The sequence below is a fragment of the Rhinolophus sinicus genome, chromosome 3 (assembly GCF_057876585.1).
Source record: "Rhinolophus sinicus isolate RSI-liver-muscle chromosome 3, RSI-T2T, whole genome shotgun sequence".
NCBI classification, from domain to species: Eukaryota; Metazoa; Chordata; class Mammalia; order Chiroptera; family Rhinolophidae; genus Rhinolophus; species Rhinolophus sinicus.
Genome location: NC_142503.1, coordinates 171583055 through 171608183, shown reverse-complemented (window position 1 = coordinate 171608183; position 25129 = coordinate 171583055).

Here is a 25129-nt window from a genome sequence, read left to right as displayed (position 1 = left end):
AGTGTGAATAGTTGCATGGACCACTCCAGGGCTTCACTCGTGTCACACACAGTATTTGTGTAACATCTTAGCTAAAGCAGAAATATTTGGGGGCAGACTTCCCCACTTAGGGCTAGAGGCCCATCCGCCCTCTGGAGCGCCTCTTGGCAGCCTGCTGCCTACACCACGTCACCCCACTTGTATGGCTGGAGCTGGATGCCTGCGAGTCGTCATGTTAGAGGATTTTCTGGGTGTGGAGGTGGGGACAGCATCTATTACCTCCTGGTCTGTACGTGAGGCAGGGTGATGCACTTTGGAAAACTGAGGTGCTTGAACAAGGTTTAGGGCTCCCTGGTTTGAGCAAGTCATGTCAAAATTGTTTTCTTCAAGAGAAACTGATAAGAATATTAATTTTTTTTTTGTCCTTGTGTTTAGGATTCTCAAAGTTAAATTTTAATCCTCTGTTATCACTATGTTAACCCTTGTAGTTAGAATATTTGCTTTTTTCTTTCCTTGGTCCTGATTTTCTATTTTATTAGTCCTGTCTTTTATGTCCTCGATTGTAAGCTGCCCGGAATTCCTGTTGGAAGAGGTGAGATATAAACCATCAAATAAAAATAAATAGAAGACACTCCATAAAAGTTTGCTGAATTTATTGACTTGTCGAATGTTTCCACATAAACTAGACTGCTTCTGAAAAAATAGTAAGCACAAGAGAGAGCAATAACTGAAAAAGGTTCTTATTTTCTTGTTTATATACCAAAATTCCACCTAGGAAAGCAATCCCATTTCTCCTATTTCCTGAAGCCATAATGCAAATCCCCTTTTTCTTATGAGAGGATCTGAGAATCTGTGTGAGGGCAGATGCTTCAAGAGGCTGATAGTACAAGTTATACACCATCTGTTCATCCTCTGCCTTGAGGCATGTGCCATCTCTTATTGGAGTGAGCAACTTCAGCAGCTAATTTCAGCCCTATCTTTTATCATCCGTCCACCACTGCCCTGCCCTGTCTCATGGAGGGGGGGAAAAAAGAGAAAAAACAGAAAACAAAGAAAAGCACACCTGCATCCTCAAGGATCAAAGAGATCTCATTTGAAGCCATTCTTGAGGTTGCTATGGTGATGGACAATTCTGATCATCGGGGAGCAGGACTTGCTGGTGCTGAGGAAAGCACTGAGTTGCAGAGTTATGGCCAGATGGGTGTAGAGAGAGTGCCAGAGTGGCTCCCCATTTGAGAAAATGACTGGCTTGTTCAGCCCACTCTCCACACTCCTGCAAAGCCTTTCTGATGGAAAGCCAGTCTCTCCACATTCAGATTAAACATTACCTGGCCCTTCTCAGCATGCTCTGGTACTCTGGTAGAGTCCTTCTTCCATTATGCTCTAATGGGCCCTACAATGACGTACTGAAGAAGTGAACTATTTGTCTTTGAGGGTTTTGAATTCAGTTGATTTGAAGAGGAGCCCAATTTCTCCTCTGATAGACTCTCAGGGACTGTCTTTCCTACTGTACCCACAGAGCTATAAGCTTCTGAGTCTGGTTCACACCAGGACTGTCTTTCACCTGTTTGGGGAAGTGACAACAGATATTTTAGGCTGAGGTGGTTCAATGTCTAACCGTACTCTGAGGTCATCTCCCGCCAAAGATTTTCTCCATGTGCTTGCCCAACCTTCTTTGCAGACCTCTGTTCCCTATACAACTGTATGCTTTTCTCATTTTGAAAAACATTTGTTAAATCCATTGGACAAAATTCTCAGGGACTAAACACTGAGCTGACTTGTGTTTGCTGACTAAAGCGAACTAGCGAGAACAATAAACCATAAACAGAGGGTAGACAGAGAACGTCTCAAACCCAAGACTGTGGGCCCCCATGGAAAACCGAAGGTTGGTGGAACCAACACACATTCCTGGCCCACTGTCTTGACTGGCTCTCCTACAAAGTTGGGAAGGGAAATGTCTCTTTTTCCTAGCCTCCCTTGAATGTAGGAATGGACCATTCTGTCCAACAGGGTTTGGTAGGGCCTCCTGGAAAAATATTGTTTTTCCCAATAAAAAGTACCACCATTTTGTTCCTTTTGCATCCTTCCTTTATTGAATGAAGAAATGATAACTTGAGCAGCCATGTGACAACCATGAAAGAAGTACCAAGCGATCTCTGGGTCCTTAGCTCCAGACGCATCATCAAACCTCTGAACTAACATCAGCCGCAGCTTATCTCCAGACTTCTTGTTTGAGAGAAACATGATCCCTATTTACTTAAACCATTGTGGACAGATTTTTCTTTTACTGCTAGCTGGATGCTTTCCTCATTGATATAGACTCTCATTTTCGTATTTTGACTCTTTCTTAAAGTGCAAATGTATAGGGAGAAACAGGCACCAAAGTCAATGAAGAGCCATTTCTTAGAAATTTTAAATGCAAAGTTATCTAATTTAGGTCATTTGGCAGTGCCCATTGGCATTCCATCCATCATTCCTACTGTTTCAAAAAGTTGGCTAGGTTAGGGTTTTCTTAGAGCCTCAAAAATTCTGCTGTATGCTATGACAAATGGAGCAGTATGCCAATTTCTTGTGAACAACCCATTTTGGAAGGGAGGAGGGGAAGAGAGATGGAAAAATAGCACAGTAGAATGACAAAGTAACTTAGCCCTATAATTTTCTGCAGGCATAAATGAAAGGCCTCTTCAATAAGCAAAATTCCTAAATGGTCCAATAACGAAGAAAGAAACGGGACCTTAATTTCCTTTTGCCTCTTTATATGACAAGCCTCAATCCCAACAATTCAATCTGCCGTCCCTTTGAGAAATTTTTCACAAAGAAGGAAATTAAAAGGAAACAAGTGTAAGCACAACCCCCAACCCTGATAATGGAATACTTACAAGCCTTATTTTTCCAAACCCCTTTTATTGCATTGTATTCCCTCCCCAGTGATGTTAGCAAATGTTCTGATTTCTCCAGTCCACCTCCTGAACCCTAGACCCATAGTTCATTTAAAGTAGGGGTCATTTCCTCCAAAGTGGCAAAGGAAAGAGGGGATCCCAACACCTACTTTCCCCCAACTCCATCCCTCTAGCACATCCCTAAACCATAGTTGGAAAAGCGTGAATCAACCCCCTTCCCCAGGTTTCTTATCAGTTTTCTGTTTCTCCAAAGTGCTTCTTCATTTTTATTTAAGAACTTTTCTCTCTCTCTAGTTGAGTAGGTTCCTCAAGAAACTTTTTTTTTTTTTTTCCTGATTTGTTGCCTCATATTTGATCCAAGGTTCTGAGAGAAATCAGGGAAGATACAAAGCACCTGTGCAAATCTTTTTCTTTGTCCCAATCTCAGACCTAGAGGAAAATATTTTCATACATCATATCAGACACCATCCCTGTGCTTTAGACAAAGAAGACTTGCTACCTTGGGACCTAAGAGCTGGGCAATTTGGATAATTTTTTCATAGGGGATCCGCTGGGAACTACTATCCGAAGGACTTCCCTTTTTGTATAGCGTCTATATAAAGGAAACATCTGACACAAAATACACTTGAGAAATAGTCCTATGACTTGTTCATAAAAAGATAACTCTACAAATGATTTAATGAGAGATGTTAATCTATTCCCTTATTTAACAAAATATATTGAATAACTACTATGTGCCAGGTACTAGGAATAATGAACAAGGCATGGACCCTGTTCTCACGTAGCTCACAGTATGATGGGAGATGGAGAAATAGAGACATAATAATACAGTATGATAAGTACTACAATAGAGATAAACGTGTAGGAAGAGCATGGAAGCTTTAAGGATGTTGAAGAGAAGTTTACAAACCAAAAGAGGAAATCCAGAGGAGAGGGGAGAGAGGGACAGAGTCCTGACGCCAGGGGCACTGAGCTAGACAGTGGTCCTGGAGTGGGAAAGGCTGCTCAGGGCATGCTGGGTGAGGGGCTGGGAGTCCTCTTTCACTGTCCAGGAGTTGCCTGGGGTCAGAGTCCACATCTGCCAACACATAGGGCTTTATATCACCTGTATCCCAGAAAATTTCTATTCATTTAGACCAAGCTGCCTAGCGTCGGAGCAATCCCCATCCATACCAGGTCCATGTGTCTTCATTCTGCCACTTTCTAGCTACCCTGGAGAGTACCTCCCTGCTGTGCCAACCTGGGCGACCATAAGTTAAAAAAACAGGCATCTCAGTAGCGTGGTGAATCATACTACTAGAGTCAGATTTCTATACAAACGTTTCTTTAATGGCTGAATGGCCAAACACCACCATATTGATGTGCCGTGCATTATTGGACCAGCAACCCTACTGTTGGACATTTGGGGTGTTTATTATTAATGATGCTGTGATGAACATCCACTAATGAGGTTTTAAACAGTAGTTTATGTGATGTATTCAAATTAACTGGCTGAAGGATCTTTATTTTTCATTAACCTTTAAAAATCTACTTTAACTTCATTATAACTTATACCAAACCGCACAGCAACACCCGTCTCTTCCCTGTTGATCAGAAGTCTGATTTTTGTCTCAGTGTTCTACAGAAGCAAACAGTCTGAGTGTTCGTTACAAGAACTTCTCAAAAACCCATCAGCTGGTCAATGAAAACATCCATAGAGTATACCCTAAGTTTCTTTGAATGCTTCCCCTCAAAACCATCACCTTGCTGTTTCCACCAATGCTGGATTATTGTAGAGTGGTTCCCACCCAATCCAGGCAAGTGTCATCCCCCTGCTCACCTCCACTGAAAGACCTGTGTTAAACCAAACTTCCATCCTTAGTCAGTTCTGACTTCACCTTCCCCTGAGACATTGTTAAAGATTTTTGAAGCAGTGGTCTCCTTCATGATGGCAAGCAATAAACCCAGCTTTCTCTTAGCAACAGGTTGTATCAGCAATACCTGGGGAGCCAGCTTTTGATAGAGTCTACACACTTTGCATTGTGATAAACTCAATCTACCTTTTGGAAAGTTTGTACTAGTTGGTATTCCCACCAACACTGCACTCACTAATGAAGGTTGTTTTTCATATTTGTTAATTTGTTAATTTGAAAGGCAAAAAACAAAACAAAACAAATCCTCACTGTTATTTGCATTTCACTACTATTTGGTGAGCTGGCCCATACATTGTTAACTCTGAAATCAGATGGTTTGGGCCTCTTACCACAGCCACGTGAATCTTGGCTTTGTGCCGTAGATTCCACTTCTGTGAAATGGGATGTGTTAGTCTGAGTTCTTCAGAGAAATACAACCAATAAGACATACATTTTATTTTTTCAGAGAAAGATGTATTTTCCAAAGAGAGATACTAATTGATTGATTGGTTGGTTGATTTACTATAAAGAATTTGGCTCACGTGATTATGGAGGCCGAGAAGTCCCAAGATCCACAGTCCTCAGACTGGAGACTCAGGAGAGCCTGTGGTGTAAGTTTCAGTCTGAGATCAAGTCCAAAAGCAAGAGAAGAATGAAAGAATGGTGTCCCAGCTCAAAGACCGTCAGGCAGAGAGAACTGTTTCTTACTCAGCCTTCATTCTGTGTAGACCATCAATAGATTGGCTGAGGCTCACACATTGGCAGGGCAATCTGCTCTACCGGGTCTACCAATTCAAATGTTAATTTCATCCAGAAACACCCTCGCAGACAAACCAGAAATAATGTGTAACCAATAATCTGGTCACCTCATGGCCCAGCCTGACACATAAAATTAACCATCACGTGGGAGTAATAACTGGTCCTACAAAAGAAAGGGTTGTTGTGAGAAATAACACAGGCAAAGTGCTTAGAATGGGGCCTGGCACATAGTAGGCACACAATAAAATATTTAAGAAATGAAACTCATCTGGAAAAAGTCATTTTGTATCGGAAGAGGAAGATTCTATTACAAATGTTGAGTTTAGCTTTAACCTCTTGAAAGATTTTTATTTCACCATTTTCAAATTGCTTTAATGGCATTACTCTTTCACGATGGCACGATTAATCAACCGATGCTAGACCTGTGCTCAGAGGGCAAATGTGCCTGAATCACAGAAAGGCAGTGTCTGAGCCAGAACATGCTGACGTCAGTGGGGAGCCCCCACTGGGAAGTGGGGAACGGGTAAAATGAGTTCCTGTTGATTGACCACCCAACTATGCTAGTTAAAAACCCAAATGAGGATTTTCTTCTAAATGCAAATCATAGGCCCATTCACTAAATGAATTCATTTGAATGACAATGCTGTGGAGAAGAAAATGAGGACTCTGGTATTTCTTCACAGATTATGCCTCTATTACTTACAGAAAAACCAAGGATGAAGGGGAGGAGAGTGTCAAGCCAGGCAGGATCCCTGATGATGATTCAACAGCTCTCAGCTCCCAGAAATTACAATAAAAGGACATAAAATTACAGCACCGATTTCTCAAAATGGCCCCATTTTGAAATCTCAGACCTCTTCAGGAATGGTCTGAGATATGCGGGTACTCATATATATGTATATAGTCCTTGAACTAGAAAAGATATTGGCGATCTCAGTCCTCTGTTAAAACCTGGCCAGTGACTGCCAGTCCCTCTGCACCTGAACTGAAATTCAAAGTTGTGAAAAAGGCTTCCACCACCCACCAGATCTAGCCCTGTTCCTATCTTTTCTGCTTCTAGATTGTGGGAAGAAACCTCCTATCTGTCACATCGCAATGCTAACTCTTTCTGTGTACCTTTCTGGGTCTACTCAGTGTCCCCTGAAGCCACAGCCCCAACCAAGAGTCTAACTCAGGAGGCTGAGGCCACTGCGGGATTCCTCAGAAAAGGGCCAAGAAGTCTGTTTAGCAAGAGCGATCTGTCTGGGGGACACCGATGAGAGTTGTGGGATGTGAAGTCCAAGGCCTGGGGACATTAGACTGGCCCCATCAGTGGTCCTGACTTCTGTGTCTATGCCAAGAGATACTGTTTCTGCTCTGGGACACCCTTCAGGGGATACCCATCTACATTTTCAGAGAAGGACACCATTTCAGATATTTTAAAGAAGAAGAGAATTCTAAATGGGCTGCCTACAGGTATTTTATTATCATTTTACTTATTAATGAATGGAGCCAAGGTTCTTTCCTATTACTAAGCTCTGGTCTCATTCTCCTGGTATAAGAGCTCAGGCTAGGCGGAATCAGAGGAGGACACCCTCAAGCATTTATTTTGAATAATGAGACCATTCAAAGGGAAAGGAGAAAATTAGAGACCATGAGAGGGAAAGGGGAAGTGCAGGATGGAGAAGTTTGGGCAGTTGTGAAGTTAAGAGGATTTATTTGCAGGTATCTGGGCACGGAAAGCTCTTACCGCACTCCTATCCTGCACTGCTCCTTCCCCACTGGGTCAGGGATCTCCAAGACAACCCCAGGTTCAATGTTTTGCCAGGAGGACTCACATGGTTCAGCATTTAGTCATACTCATGGCTAAGATTTATTACCACAAAAGAATACAAAGCAAAATCAGCAAAGGGAAACCAGGCACAGGCTTTCAAGAGCCCTACCTCAGTAGAGTCAAACAGGACACACTTAACTACCCCAGCCACAAATCGTGATGACATGTATGATGCAATGCTACCAGCGAGGCTTGATAGAAACTCAGTGACCAGGGTTTTTATTGGGGGCATGTCAGCACCCTCTGCCTAACGGTTCCCCAAATGCCAGACTTCTGAGAGGAAAGCAATTGTTGAGCATAAACCACACTGTTTGCACACACAGTTTAGGCACAGTGAGGCACTCTGATCAGTTAAGGTGGTGGGAACCCTCCTGAAAACCATGTTCCCAGAGGCCAACCTTGTCGCAGGGCTTTCAAAAGCCTGCTATGTTAACTCTGCATACCTTTGTGGGTCTGCTCAGCGTCCCCTGAAACAACCTCAACCAAGAGTCCTACTCAGGAGGCTGAGGCCACAGCTGGACCCCTCAAAAAAGGGCAAGCAAAACTGTTTAGTAAAGTCGTACAGTTACATACACATTCATTTCAAGCAACCTTCTCTACCTGGGATGTCAGAGCGTCTGATGAGATTTCTTTGCCTTGTTTCACCCAACCCAGATTCTCCCTATCTCACTCAACTTCTCCATTCTGGGGTTCAGGTGCTCTGGCTGGGTGGGTTTAATGTTCTGCCTGGCCTTGTGGAGTGAGTGTGGAAGACCCCCGCCCTTCCCACTCCAGAGGAGAAGGCATTCACTCATCAGGTATTCACTGGGCATCTCAGGACACATCAATGGGACACAGAAGTTACTGTGAGTGGGGTTGGACACTGCAAATAGTCCCAGCAGGAGGGACCCTGATTTGAGGGTATATTATTCTGGAAATCACACCAAAGAGCACAAGGCAGGAGTGAGGGAGCGGCTCTGGAGTCTGGGTTCAGGTACTGGGCTCTCTCTGCTCCTTGCTATAGTGGGGCTCCAAACTCTATATTTGAAAAATGGGGGTGATAAACTCTACCTCATGTTTGTTGTGAGGATTAAATGAGATATTTAACATAAAGTGCTAGTTCTCTTGCCTTTCATCTTTTTTCTCTCCTAAAGGGCTCCAAATCATTGCTGCTTCTCTCAATAGCTAAATTCCAGCGTTAAAGGAATTAGAAGTCAGCTCTAGAGTGTAAACAATAACCCTGCCTCACCCTCCCAGCAAGGATTATCGACCCAGACATGGTCTGTTTGCTCAGCAGGAAAAAGCTCTGAATATAAAAGCTCCCACAGAAATCCCAGAGCCCCAGAAAGCTAGACTAAAAGAGAAAAGTTTAAATAAGTTGAAGTTGAGAGTTGATCATAATCAACAAATATTTATCATAGTTCTAGTCCTGGGATGGGTACAGTGGGGACTATGACAAGTGAGGGACAAGACCTAGTGGTCTTGGCTCCTAAGGAGTGGGATTTCCATTACGAAGAGAAGTCTCAGACACTTAGGGTATTAAGACAACTGTACAGAATAGAACAAAATGAAAAGCTTGCTTATAGGAAAAACAGACTCTATAGTATGCTAAGGCAATAGCTAAGTAAGGGGCAAAATGTTGGCTGGGCCTTCGTGGGATGCAGCCTCTGTGATGGTCCCCAACATCCCCACCTCCGGGTACTCAAACTTGAATAATCCTGGTAATCCCCACGCATGTGGGCTGGACTTAACGACTTGGTTCTAACAAACAGAATACAGCAGAGATCATGGGATGTCACTTCTGACATTAGGTTATAAAAGTGCTGTACCTTCCACCTTAGGTAGTATTCACCCTCGCTTGCTCTCTCACTTGCCCACTTGCTCTGAGAAAAGCCAGTTGCTGTAACGTAAGATGCCCCATGGAGAGGCTCACATGGCAAGGAACTGAGGTAGGACTCGTGCCAACAGCCAGAAAGGAAATGAACACTGCCAGTGACCATGTGAGTGAGCCAGGAAGTGGTTCCTCCCTTAGCTCAGATGACACTGCAGCCCTGGTGACAGTTTTCAATTTTATGAGAGACCTCGAACCAGAGGCACCTACCGTGTTTCCCTGAAAATAAGACCTAGCTGGACCATCAGCTCTAATGCATCTTTTGGAGCAAAAATTAATATAAGACCCGGTCTTATATAATTACTGGGTATTATATTATATATTATATTAAAGACCCGTCTTATATTATATTAAAATAAGACTGGGTCTTATATTAATTTTTGCTCCAAAAGACGCATTAGAGCTGATGGTCTGGCTAGGTCTTATTTTCAGGGAAACACCGTACGCACCTTGATTTCTGACTCTTAGAAGCTGTGGGATAATAAATGTTTCTTGTTTTAAGCCACTAAGTTTTGGGGTGATTTGTTGTGCAACAATAAGTAAGTAATTCAGCTGAGAAGGATGAGTAGGATTGCAGGGGGTAGAGGTGTGGGAGGGAAGGAGGTAAAGGGGAAGAAGGAGGGAGAGAGAGAATGAACATGAATGAATTTAAAGTGAATACTTCGGTGAGAAAACGTATTGAAGTCCAGCTCCTGCTTAAAAATCGATGTGTGATCGTGTGCCTTTGCCTGGCAGGCCTGGGGGAAGCCACCCTCCCCACAGCAGCCTGGTGCACAGCCCAAGCAGTTTCCGAAGGGCGGTGCAGTGAAGCACTCAGGCCCCAGGGCTGATCGTGCTTTTCACATATTTACATTCCTAGCTCAGAGGCCCCTTCATTCCTAGATCTAGCCAAGGACTTGGGCACGTTTTCAGGTGCCCATCTCTGCTGAGGCCTCCTTATGGGCGGTGGGAAGAGGGTGTGGAAAGGGAAACTATGAAGACATTTTTCCCATCTGACTCAGTACCCAGTTCTTTTCTTCTCCTAGCCCTTCCCCCTCACCCTCCCTACAACCTCAGGGTCCATAAAACTGAAGTCTTTCGTTCTTGAGCTCCCTCAATAGCTAGACAACAGCCCCCAAACACACTGCCCATCTAACCCTGGACTGGTGTGCATTGCTGTGGGGGGAAATGAAACAGGGGGAGTCAGCATCTTTTCGAGTTTTAGAGTCTTGCTTATACCAATCATAGTAGGTGATTAATTAATGGCTTAACGCTTTCATTTGTGGCCCCTTGGCTTTAATCAACTACTCTAACACTTCAGTGCTGTCTCTCTCAGCTCAGCTGAGCTCCTGACAAGTATCACAAAGATACGGAAGGAGAAAGGTTTGTGGCCTAGGCTGGACTCCAGCTGGAGAAAATGAGAACTACGAGCTCCAGAAAGCTCGGCCCATCACTGAAGGAGATGAATTCCAGAGGACACCAAAGCTGCCGGATGGGAATGATGGATACAAAGAATGTCCTTTGTCATCTAATTGTCATCTTTAATAAGTCTCCACTTGTGTTTTAGGGCTTCACCCACTTGTGGACAGGTGCGTCCTCTGCCCTCTAGGACCCTGCCATCTTGATGACATTGCTATGCAAAATATGCTCCTGGACCACAGCATCAGCATCAGCAGGAGCTTGTTAGAAATGCAGACTCTCAGGCTCCACTCAGACCTACTGCAAAATCAGCGCGTTAACAAGATTCCCGGGTGATTTGTATGCACACTGAAGTTTGAACAGCACTGGTCTAAAAGGGGCTGACATACTCCCTTAAAAACAAACAAAAACAAAAGCTAAAATGATTCTGTTACTAAGGGGTCATGCAGGGTGTCATGCGGGGTCTCTGGTCCCGCTCCCCACATAAGAACGCAGCACATGGTGAGGCCAAAAAGGAACACCCACGGAGCCATAGATAGGGGAGTCATACCACTATAGTCTCGCTGGCCACGGGGTTGGAGACACAGGAAACAGGAGCCACATGATCCACAACCTGCTGTCCGCTTCTCTGCCAACCAACCTCACTTGCTAACTGCAATCCCCCCGTGCTAACTGCAATCCGTGTCCCTCTGCAATCTGCAGTCCACACTCCTCGCTTGCTAGCTTAGCCACGGCAGTTATATTAGTGGCTAATGGCTAACCGGTAATAGCTGATGGCCAGCTAGTCACAGCTGATGACCATCTGCTACCTGAGCCAGCACCTTTATGCGAGAGGCCGAGAGCCTGGAAACTGCTCTCTGGGACTCTGTCCCCACATAAGGAAAGTTGAGGAGTGGGATCAACTAATTAATTGAATCATTCATTCAATTATTTATTGATTAAAAACACACTTATTGAGCATCTGCACTTGATATACCAAGCTGAAAAAACACATGGCCTTGCCCCAAAAGAACTTAGAACTAGAAGGAGTGTCAGACAGGTAAACAAAGGAAAACAAAGGAAATAGGTACTATTATGGAGGTATTTACAGGTACAGTGGGGCACAAGGAAGGGGACATTCCACTCGACAAAAGGTGTGAGGGGTCAAGAAAAGCTTGAGTTGGATCTTATTATATGAGTAAATGTTAATAAAAGCAGGGAAGGACATTCCAGGGAAGGACACTCAGCTTGGCCCATTTGGCAAATAGTTTGGTGTTGCTGGGGAATGGGAATGCAAAGTAGGGTTGACAAAAATGATGCTGAAGCAAGATACAGGGCAAACTTGTGAAGGCCTAGGTACCCTTGCTAAGGAAGTTGAATTTTATCCTATAGGGCTCTGCAGACAAAGTCTTAGGTTGCTTTTGCCTGTAAGTGAAAAAAAAGAGGGCCCATCTAAAAGTGGTTTAAATTATAAGGACACTTAATTTTCTTATATAATAAAAAGTCCACCAGTAGAAAGCTCCAGGAACTCATCAGTGTAGCATTTGGGTCAGCTTCCCCCAACGATCACAAAACGGGAGTCGAGGTCCAAGCACCATGGCTTCAACAGACAAAATCCCAAAGCAAGAAAAAGGGAATTTTTCTCACCTGCATCTTTTCTATTTAGGAGGAATTATTTCCCAGAAACCTTCAGAAGTCTTCCCCTCAAGTCTGGTTGGTCAGAATTGGGTCACACCCTCATGCCCTAGCTGCAAGGGAATCTGGGACGAGGAACATTTAGCACTCTTGGCATCTTTCACAGGCAGCCAGCTCTGCCAGCAAGGAAGAACAGTGCGAGGAATGGCTTAGGAACATCAACTAACAGCATATGCCACAGGTGGGTGTCAGGCAGGAGAATCACCTGATAAGATTTACACTTGGAAGACAGCTTTGGTGGCAGCATGGATGAGGAGGTAAGAAGGTAACAGAAGGATAGCTGGAAGGTATGTCAGTGGGAGATGGTGAATCATTAGTGGCCCCCGGAGAAACAAACTTTTCCATGCACCCAAGTGAGACATCCCCTAGAAACCACAAAAACAGTAGAGGGGCATTTGCAGGGCCTGAGGGTCTAAATGAGCCAGTGAAGTCTGTGTTATTACACTCCCTGTAATCCTATCTCAAGCCGTCAGCAAAAGAGGCCTGGGGAAATTAGGACTACGTAAGACACATTGGAATTCATTTCCCTTAAAATTATAATTACAGTTAATATTGTATAGCTTTATATTGGAAAGCTCAAAAAGGCTTCCTTAGGGCCAATTGACATAAATGTTTAAAAGGGTTCACAGAACTGAATTTCCAGACAGACTTTTAACCCAACTTTTCAACAGCTGTCATATGCACAAAGTACCTGGGAAGATTTTTCAAAAGACTGAGACATAAACCTCTGGCCTATGAAAGCTTGTTCCTAGTTTGAGGAACAAGACTTATACTGTGGATGATACAAGATAATGTTCTGATTAGAGATCTTATGGCTGTAAGGAACAAAAGCCAATACAAATAAAAGACAAGGGATAGAAGACTGTGAAAATTCATGCCAGCCAAGGGTTGAAAATGAAGTAACATAGAGCCTCGTGACAGCGGAAATCACCAAGAGCGGAGGCCTTTCCAGTTCTCTGGGGAACATGGAAGCTTATGCCCATGTGTTCTGTATTGATTCCATCCTCTTCCTTCTTTTTAGAAACTAGCATTTTCTGCTTATTATTTCTGCACAAGGCCCAACACGGCACCGCTAGTACTCAGATCTGTGCTGCCTCCCAAGTCCAGCATCTACTGCCAACTAACCACAACTTCAACATTTGGAAGCAGGCGCTGGCAGATGACCAGCCTATGAATGGGGCTCCCTAGGTCACGTGTCCCCTTTGCTCCAATCAGCTGCATTTGGGGTCTGAATCAGGGTGGGGACAGAAGCAATACCAGACACGCCGCATATAGCCAGCCAGGATCCAGTACATGTTGAAACGGATACCCAGAAAGCCTAAGGAACTAGGGGTGGAGAGTTTGAGGAGCTGGCTGGGGAATTGAGGAAGTTTCTTATCATAAAACTGTGATTTGGAAATATTCCTCTTTTTTTTTTTTTTTTAATCATCTCTGTTTTATGTATGTTTTTCCAAGATGACAGAACCAGACCCCAAAAGTAGGAACATGAAGAGCATCTAACGCCTCCCACGCCACAGAGGAGGAAGAGCAGCGTCACTGGGAATCACACTTCTAAGGCCATGTTTCCTGAGTTTCCATATCTCTTCATCCCTCTGAACCTCATTCGCTCACTTAGGAAATGAGAGGCTACACTGAATGCCTTCTAAGGGTCCTTCCAGCTGGGTCATTCTGTGCCTACGAGTTTTTGTTTTTTTTTCCTTAAAGAAAGGTGTTAGGAAAATAAAGACGTGAGGAGCAAGTCTGCTCATCATAGGAAGAAGATATCATTACTCATTTGCTATGGTACAACGTTTTGTCAGCATTAATGACCTTTCATTTTTAGAAAATAATGTGACATGGGAGGAACTAAGATCTTAACTCTGAAGTATAATTAAAAAAAATAAATGACCCAGAAGGAGACCTCTGTTCCCTACTGTAGCCTACTGGTGGCAAAGGAAGAAAAGATGCTGAAAAATTCCTTTGTATGTGACATCTGAAGTGATAACCCTTTACGTCGCTAGCCAATAAAAGCTGAGGGCAGATTCAAGATCTGGAGCCTGAGAGAACTGCAGTTAATGAGGCTGGGTGGCTCCCACGTGACTCGGGAGGTCAGTGAAAGAACTGAGGACCGATCATGAGGAGGGTGTATGGAGGGGCAGTTATCACCATGGGCCTCTGAACTTTCACTTGGACTCAATCTGTCAGCCTGAAGCAGCCAAGCCCCCTGGCTGCTTACCTAGAAGAGGCAAGTTCCTACGTTGGAGCCATTGTAACCACTTGACATCCATTGGGCCCCCGCTGTCATTCGTGACAAGAACACTGGACTCTGTCACGTGAGAGTAAATTAGCTTGACCTTTAGAAGAAAAGAGAAATATGTCACTTTCCTAACACAGACAATAGGCAGATGGTCCCTGTTACGAAGAATAACCTCACTGGACAGCTTTCAAGAGGTTAGAGAGGGTCCCGAAAAAAGAGTGAGGAATAAAAAAAATTGAGGTCAGAGCAAAGGCACACAATGCAAAGTTTAATTCCCATCAGTTTTCCATGATGCTCTCACAGTACCATTTTCTTAGGGTCTGATTTGTCTCCCCTCCGCCCACCCTTTCTTGGACATCTAATTAGCTTAGAAAGAGAGCCAGGATCTTTTGTGTTATTATATTGGAGTTGGCAGGGAGGCCAGCAGTGTTTGAGCCATTTTAGGGGGTGGGATGTAAGTGTCCAGGACAGCTTCCTTGGTGATAAGAAGGGGGGATGTCAAGTCCAGTGAATGCATTCTACCCACAATCCTGCTCACGAATGAGCACATCATTCAGGGAGAACAGTAGGAGCCAACCCTGGCCAGGAGCCTCAGTCTTACTTCAAGACAGTCTCTGTAGTCCAGGGGACATTTGTTGCCATTGACCTGGGAAGTGATGAGGGATAAATAGAAAGCAATCCCTCTTACTAGAAAGGAGACTGTCCCAGGTGGCCTCAAGGTAGGTGACATTTTGGTCAGCTTATACCTCAGCTAGAGGCTTTGCTGGTTCCTTTGTTGTACCTGTACGAAGTCTTGGAATGAGAAGGGGCCGAGACTCCCTGGAGAGAAATTCTTCCGGCCTGATAAATGGGCCCAGCAAAGTTACCAGTTTTTTTCAGGATGGGGTTTAAAGTCCATGGGAACAAGAGAATTTCCTCCCTTCTGCCTACACAAACCCTCCCAGGTTCACCTCATCCATTAAACCTCTGCCCACGTCAACGCCCACTGATCTGCCCCTCCTTGGAACTCCTAATGCAATTATGGTCCAAACCATCACGGGATCTGAGCTGGGAGGCGGTTACTTAGGGATCATTCAGTGCATTCAGGATTGGGATGAGAGCATTTTACAGATGAGGAAATTGATGCTTAGCAATGTGTAGCGACTTGTCTAAGGCCTACCAGCTAGTCTGCGGCAGAGGTGGAACTAGAACCCAGGTTTCCTGATTCTGTAGTCCCTCTATGTCATTAGCATATAGTGCCATGGATGTTTATGTGTGCCTCATCTCCTGCTCTATGTCTTGTGTGAAGGCCTTTGAGGGGCCAAGGGAAGCCCCTACAGGCCTGAGGTGAGAGGCTTATGTAGTGAACGCTCCATTCTCAGTGTGAAGGTGAAGGGAATGCCGGAAGCTCCAAGCCTTTCTGTTGTCTCCAAGGAAGACCAAGGAGTGGCAACCTGACTCACTGATATCCTGAGAAGCCTCGGATAAAAAGCGCACTTTTCTCCTTACCCTGGCCCTCTATGGGGCCCTGTCTCCATGTGGCTGCCTGGGGTCAATCCTGGCTTTGTGCCTGGCTTATGTTTGGATCCATAGTCTTGAAAGGCATGGGTTCCTCCCCCATCTCCCAGTTGTGGGTGGGGAAACTCCCACCCTCAATGTCTGGTTTATGTTCTTTCCCAGATTTTAAGGGTAAGCTCTCCTCACTAAAGAAGAAAAATCTGCCCCAGAGTTCTTTTGTAGAAGAAAAAAGATTTACTAGTTTAATCCAAATGAATGCCATTATAATACCTAGTACTTATTGAGTCATACAATGTGCCAAATACTGTTAGAAAGACTTTACATATATTAACTGACTTTATCCTCCAGCAACCCAACGAGGAGGATGTCATCATCTTATTTTACAGACAATGAAACTGAGGCTCAAGGATATGAACTCGCCCAAGGTCACACAGCTGGTAAGCGGCAGAGCTGAGATTTAAATCCAGGCTGTCTGCTTCCAGAGTCTAGTGGTTTCACCACGAATTGATACGGCCTTGCAATGCAATGCACAGTGCAATGAAAGAATAATAACAACAACAATACACCTTTGTATGGCAGGGCTCACAGCTACCGGTTTCTCCACTCCAAAAGGTTATTGGGATATTTCAGTTCTTTTCATGAATAAGGGTCCATAGAGCCAGCTGGGGCTCCTGAGTACTTTTGCATCTGGCATCATGGATCAGGTGAAAAGTCTGTTCTGAATTGGGTGAGATGACAACCACTGACATCTTCTGAGCACTTGCTGTGTGTCAGGCACTATGCTTAGGACGTTACAGAAATTGTTTCATTTACTCCTTACCACAGTTTTGTGAGGGAAATCCTATGTAATTACCCCCATTTTATGGATGGGGAAACTGATGCTTAGAGAAGTTAAATAACTTGCCCAAGCAGCCACGGGCAGTAAATGTCGGAGTCCACACTGTAAGGACTGCCATAACACCACTTCTTCCAGAGTAGCATGCCTGCGGAGCGGCAGCATTAGCTTGGTGGCTCTGAAGAGAGTGTGCAACATCCCAGAGGTTCAGGACCACCTTTCATAAGAGCACTCTCTGTCACCAGTTCACCGATTTGCCCCACCCCTTTTCTTGGCTGGTTACCCAGCAGGAAGGAGCAAGGAGGTTCATCAGCAGAGCCCAGTCGGCTGATTCTAGCTATGGCTGTGACCTCGGACAACAGCACAAGCCAACAAGAGAGAAGTGATTCAGTGGAGATGGGTAAGGTCCATGAGTAATTCCCTTTCGGCTGTGATTCACTGCAGGTGGGCAGAGGGACAGCAGTGATGCAGGCAGGGAGTGTAATATAATGGTGAAGGGTAAGGATTCACAAGCCGGACTCCTTGGGTTGTAAATCCTAGATCTGCTACTTACTAGTTGTCTGACTTTAGGAAAATTATTTAATCTCCTTGTGTCTCAGTATCCTCATTTGTAAAATGGGAATTATAATGGTATCTACTTAATAGGATTGTTATGATAATAAAATGATGTATAAAGGTCTTAAGATATTATATGGCAGATAGTAAGTGCTATAGAATGTTTGTTAAATAAGGGTAGACAGCAGGCCACATCTTAGCTTAGAACTTTATACCCTATCTTATCTTTGGTGTTGTTGGGGTGGAGGTGGGATGTTATTGACAGGGTACAGGGAGGGGCTGGGGAGGAGTAAACTAGCTCATGCTTATGCTGTGTGGCCGTAAGGGGAAGATTTTAGAAAGGACAAGTTTTCCTTGACTGATTCATCCCCCAAGTCATAGTCCATGTACCTGAGACAAGAATTATGTTTCTTATGAGTTTCATCCCCCACACTGACTGACAGATGGAGAATAGATACATAATACCGTGACCTAGCTGGTATATATTACATTACATTATATTATATTGGACCGGGTCTTATAGTAAAATAAGACTGGCTCTTACATTAAGTTTTGCTCCAAAAGACGCATTAGAGCTGATTGTCTGGGGCTAAGTCTTACTTTCGGGGAAACATGGTAATTACATGTTGAATGACTCTCGCCAACATTCTTTACACTCACAGCTTCTATCCTAGTTTAGTCCCACATTAAGGTTTACCTGGATGGCTGAGGGTCTTCTAATTGGCCTCCTTATCTCCTTTTCCTGCTGCTTCTGACAGGTGCTGAACACAGCTTCCCAGCTAACCTTCCAGGAATGCTTAGAAATCTTTGATGACCTGTCTTTGCCCTCATAAGCATCTTGACCTAGAATCCAGGCTCTGCACAATCTGCTCTCAGCTGACATTTCTAAAACTGTTTCTCTCCACATCCCTTTTGGTAGCTGTGCTCTAGTTGGACTACTGGCTACCATTTCCCCATGGGTCTTTCCCACATTCCCATGTTTGACACTTCCTTCATCTTCATATGTTCAAATCCTGCCTTACCTTCCAGATTTACTCAAATCCTCCCTGATCCCTCCAGCCAGACTACCTGGTTTCCCTTCTTCTGAATTCCATAGCATTTTGTATCTCACCTTCCATGCTTATTGCATCCTGGTCTTATTTATGGAGATAAATTCTCTTCTCTTCTGCAAGAATGTAAGCTCTTCAGGGCAGGATGCGTCTAATCCATCTTTGTATCTACTACAGGGACTAGAAGTGTTCCCCACATATGCTAGGCACTAAACAATTATTTTCTGGATGGATGGATGGATGGACGGATGGACAGATAAGCCCTCTTGATCCTGAAAAGTTTCCATGGGGAGTCCTTTCTCTTTACTTTTTCAGAGGACCCTTTAGCTACAGGGTCCACACTCAGTGATGAAGTAAGGATGGCACTGGGGCTCTAAAGTCTCAGTTTTGTTTGACTTGATACACATATTAGGTGGCTTGCAAATTTCAATATGGAGCATGGAGGGCAGAGAAGTGAAAGAGTTAATGCCCAAGCCTAAGACCTAAAGGAAACCCCTCTTTCCTGGTCGATATTAAAACCATTTACCATGATGCTCAGGATAATGTGAATTGTCCTCTGCCATTAGAGATTAGGAAATAGGTGCACCAAAAATTGAAATTATTTACCAGTTGCTGGAGGCACTGGGTTTAGAATTCACAGCTGGGAGAGGAAAAAGAAGGAACTTTTATTAAGTACCAACTGTCTTATAAAAATAAGTCACCTATCCACAGAAGAACCTTGTGACTAGAAAGCAATCCCTCTGACTAGAAAGGAGACTGTCCCAGGTGGCCTCAAGGTAGGTGACATTTCAGTCAGCATTACTTTTCCCTATTTTACAGATAAGAAAACTTAAAGTGGTGAAGTAACTTGCTCAAGATCACATAGCTAGAAGTGGTGAAGCCTGGATTTAAACTCAACTCTGACATCCCAATGCTGGTTCTTTTCACAGAGCAATAATGTTACACTCTGTTAACCCTTATCACAGCCTCACCCAAGTTGGAAGATTATATGCTTCCTTGTATTTAGGCCTTGGATACTCCATTGCTCTTGGTGACCTCTTCATTCAATACCTCCACTGAATTAGTTAAGGTAATTACCTTAATTATGGTAACAAACCATTCTCAAAATCTCAGTGCATAATACAATAAAGGCTTATTTCTCACTCATGTTATAGTTGAATAGAGTTGGGCAATACTCATTCAAGCAGTAACTCAGGGATCGAAACTGCTTCCAGCTTGAGATACTGTAACCTTGAATGTATAGCTTTCAACGTAACCTCAGAAGAGGAAAAGGGTGCAGACAATTGCACAGAACCCAGTCACATAGCCTCAACGTAAGTGCAAGGGAGAATGGAAAATATAGTTTTCCTGTGTGTCCAGGAAAAGGAAATAGGATTGGTAAACATTAGTCAGTCTCTGACATAACCCGTATCAGTTAGAATTCTCTCAGGAAACAGATGGCACATCTAGCTAGGATTTTGAATTTAATGAAGCTACTGTTTACAGCAGTGTGAATGGGGTTAAGGGAATCTACGAGGGACTGTGAGTCTTCCAGGGACTACCAAAAGCAGGAATCTTATACCACCCCTAGTCTAAGAGCAAGGAGAGGAAAACATGTTATTAGAGTCCAGTAAGAGATGGAACCATGGAAGAAGGGCTTCCTGACAGAAGCCACAGTTGTAGAGGAGGCAACCACTGTCAGAACTGGGATACCTAAGCAAGAAGGGAATGGAGAAAGAAACACCCTGACCCCTCTCTCCTTCTACCCTCAGACCCCCTACCAAGGCCTCCCTATGGCCAAAGCCAACTGGAAGCCATAGGGCAAGAGAGCCTGGGTGATGCAGTGCACAGTGGTCAGCTCCCCAGGGCACAGAGAAGGGCTGACAGTGGATCCTGGGGGTTAGGGATTCAAAAGAACAGACAGCACACTAACCGTTCCATCTGAACATCTCCCTTTTCTAGGAAGTATCACTCTCTCTTAGATCCTCCCCTGTGTGCTCCTTCCCCCCAATTCTGCCTATCCAGATACATGTACCCCAGCTGGGCACCCTGTATCACATGCCCCGCACCCGCCCCTGTCCCTGCCAAACCTTTACAACTGGGATGGGGGAGAATGCAGACTTACCAAGAATCCTTAGTTTTCCCCATATAACTTACAGAACCCAACACAGAGTTTTATAGCAACTCATGTTTCACTCTGTCAGTCTGGAACTCTCTGTGAAGAGAGAGGAGAGGACCAGGGCTGAGAGAACCTGTTCACAGAGATCCTGACACCCCAGGCCTGGAATGCCTTAGCCTTTCCCTCCTTCCCTCCTCACTCCCTCCCCTCCCTCGCCCGGTCCTTCTCCACCTTCAGTAAGGCCCCCACCCCCGGAACCTGCATGGGACCTAGGCCTGTGTTGATTGTGATTAGCTGTGCAGCTACCTTCACGGGAACTCAGTGCTCTGGCAGGGCTTGGAGAAGCGGCTATGGTAATTAGAGTGGATTTCTGGAATGGAAACTAATGGTGCAGGTTCAGATCTAAAACGCTTTTGATCCTCTTCATCATTAAAAGGCCATTAGAGGTACAGCACATATATTACTGGACATCAAGTCTACATTGACATAAAAAGAAATTAGGCTGATAATTGTACCCAAGGCCATTATTGCCCGTGAGTGGGGGCCCGTCTCACAGTTGAGACAACATTGATTAAGCTCGTTCTATGTTCCATCCTAATCAGATGTCTACTTCTGTGACTGCCCTGCTTTAAACTGTGACTTTCAAGGACTTGCACTCTGGTTGACAGGCTGAGCCCTGGTTGAAAAAGACTTGAAAGACCACAAAAGTTTGCAGCGACTGCAATGAAAGGCACTGCATCCTTAGTGACTGACCCCAGGAAGAGAGGCAAAACCATAATGTGTAAAACAATAAAACAGACTACAGAGCCATTTAATAGGGTACTTTGCATGTAACAGGTAGTCAATCAACATCAGTTTAATTATGAAATTAAACAACGACCCAAAGGATTCTGTCTTTACAGTCTTCATGTAAGGATAGGCATTAGGCTATTTGTATTGGCTGAGATCCTAGCTACCTCTCCCAAACTACCACCAAAAAGAGTCTCATGAAGACGTACGCTAGGCTCAGCCCTCCTCACTCAACCCTTGATAAAAGTGAACTGACGTCTTAAGATGATTAACCATAGAGCTGGGAGGACTATGGGTGGAGCTGGGCCCTCTTGTTAACTCTCTAGTCCTGACTTCCTGTTAAACTTTGTGGTAACTTCCAGCGGGGAGTGGGGGGAGGGATGCTAATAACTAGAGAAGCCATCTTGGAATAGGGTTTTTTTTTAGGTGGGCGGCTGTTGGAATGCCAGGGGCAAGTGTGCATTCACACACTCCTTGGTGGCTGTGTTTCTTTTTCTTTTCCCAAATAAACCATTCTTTTGGTGGACTACCTGGAGAATTATTTGGCCAGTCGACACCCTGTGCATTCACATTCCTAATCATTTGGCAGGACCCAGCAGATCCAACTACCACCCCCTCCTGTCATGGTTGCGCCTCCTGGCCTGGCTCCTCATTGTCTGTCACTACACTCCGTTTGTCACCAAGGGTATGAGGTTAGGTGACGACACCAGAGTCTTATTTCCAGATACTTGAAGATGGTAAAGAGGATGAGGGAACTACTGAGGTGGGAGAAAAGCTCTGGGATTCATAGGCCTGTAACTTCTCCAGAGAAAAGACAGGGTGGGAGACAGCATAGAAGTAAACAGTGGTATAGAAAGAGAGCTTCACACAGGGAACAGATTATTAAATACATGACACATGGCTATTAGCTCTTAGATCCTAGATAAAAATATCTTCAGAACCATGCCAGACCCAGTCACTGAAAAAAAAGGGAAAAAGGAAAAGAAAAAAGTAAGTAAAGAGACTGTAACCAGGAGGACAAGTTTGAGCTGTAACCAGTACAGGGTCTCTTGGAGACCCTCAGCCTCAGAAGCTAAGGTCTGGATATGACTGGATTTTATGGAGAGGGTGATGATTGCAAGCCCAGAAAAGACCAGAGGCAGGGAGGTTACTCCTAAAGTGCAGGCCATCCTTGTATCTAGGGCCACCTCCAGAAGATACCACGCGTGTCCACCCATAGGGACTAGTTAAATATGTGATAGTGCAGCTACAAACTACTGTAATATCTATATATACTGATATGGAAAGATCACCAATAAAAAGAGTATAAAAGAAAAATGCAAAGAGGCATAAACATAGTATACTAAAATTTGTGCAGAAAATGAGTGAAAAAAAATGCATAACCATTTGTTTACAAATGCATACATTTTTTATAAAGGATATGTAAGGAACCAATCACACTGGTTGCTTGTTAAGAAAAGGGAGTGGCTGGAGGTCTGAGGTAGAAGGGAGAATTTCCACTTTCATATTTTTAAAAGTTTGAATGTGACTATTATTTATTCAAAATATAAATAGTCTAAAGTTATTTTTAAGTAAATGGAGAAGGGAACTATCATTTATTGAAAGTGTATCACAGTGTCTAATTTACTTCTCTCAATCCTAATGAATCCTACTTTTTATTTTTATATAATTCTTTTTAAGTTACAAATATAATACCTACCAATGCAGAACATCTGAGAAACTCACATATAATATGACAACAAACAAGAAATCAAATGCAACTATAATCCCAACTACCCTCAGAGGTAACTACTATTAAAGTTTTGATATAAAGCCTTTCAGTTATATGGTTGTCTTCATAAAAATGCTACCACAGTGTCCATACTGTTTTGTAACTTGTTCTTCTCACTTCCCACCATATCATGAAAATTTTCCCATGTCAACACTCGTTCTTCTACAAGATAATTTCAAGTGTATTGTTTAATGATATTTAATATTCAATATGGAGATATCATAATTTATTTAATGAATACTGCTATTTTGTATTTAAAAATACTGTTATGAGCATTCTTTTATGAGGGTTGTGGATTAGACATCTTTTTGTCTTTTTGACATCTAATCTGCCAGCAAATCCTGTTGGCTCTATCTTCACAACATTCCCCAAATATAACCATTTTTCCTCCACTGACTACTCTGGCCTGACCCATCTCTCCCTCAGAAGGTAATGCTAATGCTGACAATAACATCAAGTACAAAGTGGTATTTGCTGTTACAAGTATTTTAATTCATTTAGTCCTGAAATCAACTCTATGGTCTAAGTATCTCACATTTATTAGTTCATTTAATCTTCATCAATACCCTATGAGGTAGGGACAATTATTATCCCCATTCTACGGGTGAGGAAACGGAGACAAAGAAAGAAAATGTAGTTTGCCCGCAGTCATGCAGCTGGTAGGTGGCATAGCTGGGATTTGAACCCAGGCATTCTGGGTCCAGAGACTGCTCTGGACCTGAGCTCTAGTGCCCTCCCTATATGACTGTAGTATCTCCTAACTGGTCTCCTTGCTTCTACCTCTATCTCCCCAAGCTATTCTCAAGGCAGCCGCCAGAGTAATCACTTCTATTACATAAGTTAGATGATATCATCCCACTGCTGAAAACTCCACAGTATCTTTCCATTTCATTTAGGCTAAGTCCTTATGCTGATCTGCAAGGTCCTACACCATACAGTGGTCCATGACCTGTTTTACCTCTGCTCCTGCCACTGTCCTTTCCAGTCACACTAGCCTCTCTGCTATTCCTTGAGTAGGCCAGGCATGCTCCTGCCTCAGAAGCTTGCATTTGCTGTTCCCTCTGTATGGAATGCTTTTCCCTCCATTGGCCACATTCCTCACTCCCTATCTCCTTCAGCTCTTTGCTCAAATGTCACTTTCTAAGTGAGGACTTCTCTCGCCCCCCTATTTAAAATATTAATCCTCCACCTCCACCGGAGAACTCTTCATCCCCTCTCTGCTTCTCTGCTTTGTTTCTTTCATAATTCTTATCATTTGACATAAGTTTCATATTTATTTATTGTCTATCTCCCTCCTTGATTATAAGCTCCATGGTGGTAGGAATCTTCTTCTGTCTTCTGCTCTATCTCTAAGGCTTAGAACAGTTTCATTCAGCTGTTCCTATACTCTGCCAGCTCACCTGGGCAGATGCCCACACAGAGGCAGATTTGAGGGTCCTACTGTGGTGGATAATTGCCCCTCACCCCACTGTCTCTTTATGTCCTTTTCAGGGTCTTTATGTCTTTCAGGTCTTTATGTCCTTTTTATTTCTGCCACTTGCTAGCTGTGTGAATTTGAACAAGTCACTTACATTCTCTGAGCTACAGCTGCCTCATAGATATAATGGAGTATATTAATACTTAACTCACGGGATTGTTGTGCAGATCAAATGAGAAGTGTGTAAAGCACACAGTAGGTACTCAAGTGGTGGCTGCTGCTGCTGCTGATGATGATAATGATACTAGGCATGGGAATAAGAAAGAAGGGGCTGTGTGGCAGAAATGACCTTAGAGGGTCTTCTGGAGACTCATAGCCCCAGGCCACAAGTAGGTCACTTTGAGTAAGTCTGAGTACACAAAGGGAGAAATGCCCAGTGGTGTCGTCAGCCTGGTTCCCTGCCTTGGTCCCTCCACTACCACATACATACTGTGCACTGCCCTGCACTGGCCCACCTCACATCCTTTCCTCTCCGCTCCAGCTCCCCGGGAAAGCAGCTGAAGGTGCAGATGTTATGGCCCCTTTGAGCTCAGTTTA